General features: G+C 33.8%; 1 non-coding gene across 1 annotated transcript; it reads right to left on the minus strand.

Annotated features, from left to right (window-relative positions):
• Window positions 1-255: 255 nt before the first annotated feature.
• LOC111750953 (U6 spliceosomal RNA) lies at window positions 256-362 on the minus strand. The gene has a single exon (XR_002786024.1). It is a non-coding gene; the product is annotated as a U6 spliceosomal RNA (small nuclear RNA).
• Window positions 363-6,913: the final 6,551 nt, after the last annotated feature.

Raw genomic sequence — 6,913 nt, forward strand, 5'->3', positions numbered from 1 at the left:
TCTTATATTTTTCTTGTCTTTGGTATGTTGTTTTCCATTATTGTCACGGGAGCATGGGAGGAGTACTGGAGGAACTGTTGGTGTTTTATGGTTCTTATGTTTTTAATGAAGCATTATAATATTATTGTCATTTCTCTTGGGTAAATGGAATTGCTGCTCATAGGTTATATTCTCTATATCTTACACGTTATTATTATTTTTAATTGTACTTTAGATGAAGGTTTACATAACAAACTAGCTTCTCAATAAGCAGTTGGAAATATGGAATGCTTCATGAATTTGCGTGTCATCCCTGAACAGGGGCCATGCTAACCTACTCTGTATCATTCCAGTTATAGTATATGTGCTGCTGAAGCAAGCACTCCTATCTGTTAGTATTTATTTATTTATTTATTTTTTGCTTCTTGTTTTCTCATAATTTGTAGGGTTCCAGTATGCTTGATCTTGCTTTGTGTTTTTAGAATTTCACGTTCCAAGTTTGACAAAAGCCTTTCATTCATCTACCTGTCAACTGTTGCTTGAGGCCAGCCAACAGAAGCCGGAAGCAACAAGACAGTCCTTGCTCTCACTTCCCACTAGTGCCTCCCGTTCATAGAACAACCAGAAGGCAGCTGGCAAGAGAGCTTTGGGAATAGAGTTTTGGGATACCCATCTCCCTAAGGCAAAACAGATCATAGAGGAGCATAAATGAATCCTGAGAGAAAGCAGCCAAATAGCTGGAGTTGTTACTGGTCTGGGCCAGCTGAGTGAGGAATGATCCATTTACTTACTCCCTTAATGGGTTTTGCTCAGTGTCTAGTGGATGGCTGCCAAATGACACTTCATTTTATTGTGCTGTCACCCTAGCTGTTTTCCGTTCAAAATTTCCATTTTTGGAGGAGGTGGCTAAGAGGAAACTATTGCTCTAATTTCTAGTAGTTATATGGATGCCTGTCGAATACATCTTACCTCATTTCCAGGCTCAGTTAGCAAGGCTTGCATAAAGGAGTAGAGGTCATAGGCATCAAATTTTACTTTATTCTCAGTTGGTTGCTTGCCAGTTGACTGAGATCATCATAGAAATATCTCATGGATGCAGACAAATTTTATTTTAAATAATACGTTAAATACAAATTCATAGGCAGTACATAATTGCATTTTAATTATTTGTATGTACATGTGACAAATATATATGACATCCATATATGCCGTTAGAACATAAATTTCATTCAAGACTCATGAAATAAATCGACCTATTTTTGGGAGAAGAAGCAGACCACTTTTATATTAACCACATTTGTTGGAGGTCTAAGTATATTTATCCCTTCCTTTATTTTCCTAATCAAAATAAACCCTACCTGTAATTTTAAAAGCTGATCTCAAAGACTGATTGTAGGAAACATTGGCATGCATTATTTATAAGAATCCCAGAGAATAGGAGTGAAATGAAATCAAGGACGGAAAAGTGCAGGGAAGAGCCCTCGCTCATTTACAGGCTGCAGCACGTTCAACGAATCTATGCAATTTTTCCTGAGGAAAAGTGGCCATCAAAGTTTAGGATTTAGAGGTTGAAAAACTGACCTGGCAATTTCGTATCCTGAATCTGAAGTAATATCTATGTAATAGTAATTTGAGCAGGTGTTACATCTGACAAATATTACAAGTACATGCCAGATGTAAGAACATTTTAACCCTGTGTTCAACAGATCCTACAAAATGACTTGCTTTGAAAAGCTGTCTTTCTGCACTTGCCTTTTTTGCAATTATATAAATTAACTTGTTACAGGTCCTATTCTAAAAATTTTGTGTAATTTTAATAAGGTAAAACTATACAATTAGTGGCCATTTAGTGGCATTGTGAGGACATAATAATTATCCTTATTTTAATACATCAATAAAGTAAGACTTACAAAGATTATTTAGGTTTATTTGGTCCTGTAATTCATATATAGCTGATCTGGATTTCATTATAGATTCTGTAGAAAATCAGGAAAAATGCCAGAATTAGATACTAAAAAACAAATTTTATTTAAAATTCAGCTGATTTTCATTCTTTGTTACTTAGATTAAAACATATCTTAAAATAAAAATGATTAACGGGGCATATGGCAAAAGGATAGACTACATCAACTCAGGTCTCTTTCTGCCATTTTCTAGGTTTTGTCTTTGAGATATTTTGATTTGAAAATGGATAATAATAAAACCTCCCTGCTTGCCTCCAAGGATTATTTTGAAGATAAAATGTAATCCTAGATGGTGAAACACAAAGACAACTGTAGTTACTTTAAAATACATTTTTTGCTTTTATTATTATTTTAGATGTTAGCACAGACATACTTTTCTTTTATTTTTGTTTCTTTCTCTAAAGAACTAAAAGACAAAATTTGACTTTGGGAAATGACTTTTTTTTTTTTTTCCTTTTCACTGTAAAAATTCAAAATAATCCAGCTGAAAGAAAATAGTTCTCTTATGTGTGGGCCTGTTACTAAGGCAATAACTATATGTCGATGGCCACAAAGTAGACACCTATCGAATAAATGTAATAATCATTAATTTAATGATGAGTCGTACTATTCATTACTTAAACCCTTAGTCACATGAAATAGTATGTTAAGATTGTGTGTTTAATAACATTGTTTGAAATAAATTGGATTATTTTGGTTTATGTTTCTGAATATGCGTTTGCTGCTGGGCATTCATATATATGTATAAAATATACGTGTGAGTGTGTGTATATATGTGTATATATTTATTTTTAACTTGGTAGAATTTTAATTATTTTTTCCCTCATCTTTTTGAGTTCAGTGGTTTGTTTACTTATCGTTATAGCCTGATTTTGTATTTTAAAAAAGAACAATTTATCTGTGGGAATAATAAAAGTATGCTACTAACTTTTCTTTCATTTTTATAAAAGGTTAAAACCTTCAACTAATTATTATCTTTAAAAATGAACTAGACATAAAAAAAACTCAAAAAAACCAAACCCGTTGCCATCGAGTTGACTCTGGCTAATAGAAACTCTATAGGACAGAGTAGAACTACCCCACAGGGTTTCCAAGGCAGCAAATTTTTATAGAAGACTGCCACACCTCTCTCCAACGGAGTGGCTGGTGGGTTCCAACTGCCTACCTGTAGGTTTGAGGCCAAGCACTTAATCACTGCACCACCAGGACTCCTTCTAGTCAGAAGAATCCTGATCACAGGGGGACTAATGCGTAATAGAATTTCAAATTCTCAATGGCATCCAGGCTTTCTGGCGCCATTGAAGCCCAGAACTATTACTTTGAGGTAATCTTTAAATTTTAAACCTTAAACAAAAACTATTCTCTGAAGTCTTCTTTGAAGCCAAAAATAACCCCAAACCAAATCAAACCTATTGCCATCAAGTTGATTCTGACTCATAGTGACCCTATAGGGCAGAGTAGAACTGCCCCATAGGGTTTCCAAAGCTGTAAATCTTTACAAAAGCAGACTGCAGCATCTTTTTCCCATGGAGTAGCCAGTGGGCTTAAACCATAGACCTTTCCAGTGAGCCACCACGGCATCTCATGGTTTCTCTTCATTAGTAAAGTGTGTCTTTTTTGAGCATTGTGCTCTTGTAAAGAATTACCTTTATTACCTTTAATATAAGATCAAATTGACAGCAGCTTGAAAGGTTAGGTGGGACATTTAGAGGGCAGCGAGTAAGATAATCATGGTGGAATAATTTGAAATATGGTAGTGAGAATGGTAGCGCTACTTGAATAATACCAATGTCACTGAATTCTACATGTAGAAATTATTGAAGTTCTGTTTCTTTGGCTGTGTATACTTTCACCAATATAAAAAATAATAGTAATAAAATAAACATCAGGTAGTCATTATCTGTAACAAAAAAGAGGAATACTTGAATGGAATAGCACTTGTACATTTGCTGTAGATAGTCAGAGAGGTAAATTTGAAATTAAACAAAATGCAGTACTTTAGTCTCAGGTCTCCATACAATTACAAAATTGAGAAGGAATAAATCTGTTATTCAACTGGCATGTTTCAGTATATCTGACATTATGTAGTGCTTTTTAAAATATCGAAATACTTAATGATCCCGCTGAGTATCACAACCTGTTCTATCACCGCCCTAACCAAGAAGTTTCTTCTGTGAAATCCTGAGGACCTTCCTACCGCTGAACAATAGAGTATTCAGACCTGTCCCCGCAGTGATCCTCCTGGGCTCTGCCTGTTGACAGCCAGCTCCTGCTTTGAATGGCTGCTGCTTATTAACCTGTTGCCTTCGAGTCAATTCCAACTCATAGTGACCCTACAGAACAGAGTAGAACTGCCCCATAGGGTTTCCAAGGAGTGGCTGGTGCATTCGAACTGCCAACCTTGTGGTTAACGGCCAATCTTTTAACCACTGAGCCATAAGGGCTCCTACCACTTATTAAATACTTTTAATATCACCTTGTGTATAAGGACTATGAAAATGGATGATGGTTGTGAAAGTACTTTTACAGTCATCCCCATCCTCCCATTTGCAAACAGAATGATCTAAAACAACTTGAAATAGACAACAAAATTTTAATGCTGAAACAAGGTAAGGGCTCATAATTTCTGGAGAACAGTGCCCTTTAGTCTTCTCACTCCTCTTTACCTTTTTTTTTTTTTTTTTGGTCAGAATAAGTCCCAGTCCATTTATATATATGCGTGTGTGTGTATATGTATATATATACACACAGACGCATATATATGTAAATACTGAAAGACTTTATTAGAAAAATGTTGGTGGTCATTTGGATTCCATATAGATTTAAAGACTCTGTAACAACATGTTACAAAGTTAGTTTCAATTAAACAGAAACATTGAAATCTATAATATAAAAACTTGATAAATTTACAAGACACATTAAATACTAACAAAAGTATTTGCATAACATATTAAAAAAAAGACCATGCCCGTAACATAAAGGTGTATAAATCATAAATATTCATACATAGGGGCTGGTTAAATCAATTATTATAAATATTCATACTTAAAAATCAAAAAAGTCAAAGATTTAAAGAGTACATATCAGAAAGCAGGAATATGTTTGATAAATTCATGAAAAGATATTCAAGTTTGCTCATAATAAAAAACAAGCATAACAAAATTAATCTATAGTTTCTTTTTTAATTGGCAAGTAGTACGAATAACTAAGGTATTGAAGAAGCCAACTTTTGAATAGAAAATGCAGAAATACTTCATGTGCTGCTACTGAGGATGCATATTAAATCCAAGCATTCTAATGGTCATTGTGGATCAATATGTATCATAACTAAACACAAATATTTTTTGCCAGGCCATACAACAGCTAGGAACTTATCACAAGGATATATGTAATAAAATATACACAGGGAGTTTAATCACAGTAATGATAGTTAATTTATATTATAGAAAATTTGAAAAAATATATTCACCCATAGAGGGCTGGTTAAATCAATTATTATAATTATTTATAGGGAACTATTATGCAGCTCTTGGTGGCATAGTGGAAAAAGCTATGGCTGATTACCAAAAAGTCAGCAGTTTGAATCCACCAGGCATTCCTTGGAAACCCTATGGGGCAGTTCCACTCTGTCCTATACGGTAGCTATGAGTTGGAATTGTCTCAATGGCAATGAGTTTAGTTTGGTTTTTGTATTATGCAGCTGATATGAACAGATGCCCATTATATATGTTGAGTAAAAGTACCTCGTTCATAGCATTTTCTCATTTTGTAAATAAACACATGCATACACACACACATACTGAGAACTGTGTTACTGCATTTAATGTGATTTGGGATGATGTTTACTTTCTCTGTGATACTTCTCCCTATTGCTTGAATTACTTTTTACAATGTGGTAGCTCACTTGTACAATCAAGAAAAAAAAAAAGACTACTTTCTATAAAGAAAAATATTGAGAGAATAAATTCCTGGATTTACAAAATACCTGATATGATATCAGTGAATATATTTAATGTTGTACTTCCAAGTAAAGTGACATGGAATAATATTAATTGTTTGGTATTGCCTTATAAAAGTAATAAAGAAAATAAGCTTGTTAGAAAGACTTAGTGTTTGAAGACGTAGAACTCAATTGGAAGTGTAAAGAGAAACTTTAATAAAAAAATAAAGAATGTTGTCAATATCTGGAATTAACTCATATATAATCTCAGAAAAATAATAAGTCTGTACTGGGTTTTGGTTGGGATAAAAAAAATAGGAACCTGAAAACCAGTCAGAGTTTGGTAAATTGCTTAAAGTGACGGGCATCACGTAATTGATTAAGTTTATTAATGGCAACAAATACAGAACAGGTTTGAATAGAAAAATGAGTCAGATTTTAATAGAAAGAAAATCATATTTGTATGTGTGTGTATGTATGTATCATCTATCTATCTATCTATCTATCTATCATCTATCATCTATCAACTATCATCTATCTATCTATCATCTATCCATCATCTATCTGTCATCTTGAAAAAGAACTTCCCTTGTGACTTTAAACTCACTTTTATAGGAACAAGGGCAATTCTGCCATGAGTTCATCATGCTGCCACCAGATTGGCCTTCTTACTGGTGATTGAGGAATAAGGCAATTTTCCAATCCCAGTACTTCAGCAATGGCTGCTCCCTTTCCTGGAGCACTGCTAACAAAGCCTGTACATCTGGCTCCTTCATTTCTTCTCATTTTGAGTATCAACTAAAATCTGAGAAGCTTCCCCTGATTCTTCAGTCTGCGTTATAGTTCCCAACCAGTTACTGTCATTCACATTACCCTGATTTTTTTTCTTCATAGTATTTATCACCATCTTAAATTACATTATTATTTTATTTACTCAAATTTTCCAAAAAATTTCCCCTTGCAGTTACATTTAAACTAAAAAAACCTTAGAGCTTGGTTTGTTTATTTTTGTATTCTCAGCACCAAAAAG

The sequence above is a fragment of the Loxodonta africana genome, chromosome 25 (genome assembly GCF_030014295.1).
Source record: "Loxodonta africana isolate mLoxAfr1 chromosome 25, mLoxAfr1.hap2, whole genome shotgun sequence".
NCBI lineage: Eukaryota > Metazoa > Chordata > Mammalia > Proboscidea > Elephantidae > Loxodonta > Loxodonta africana.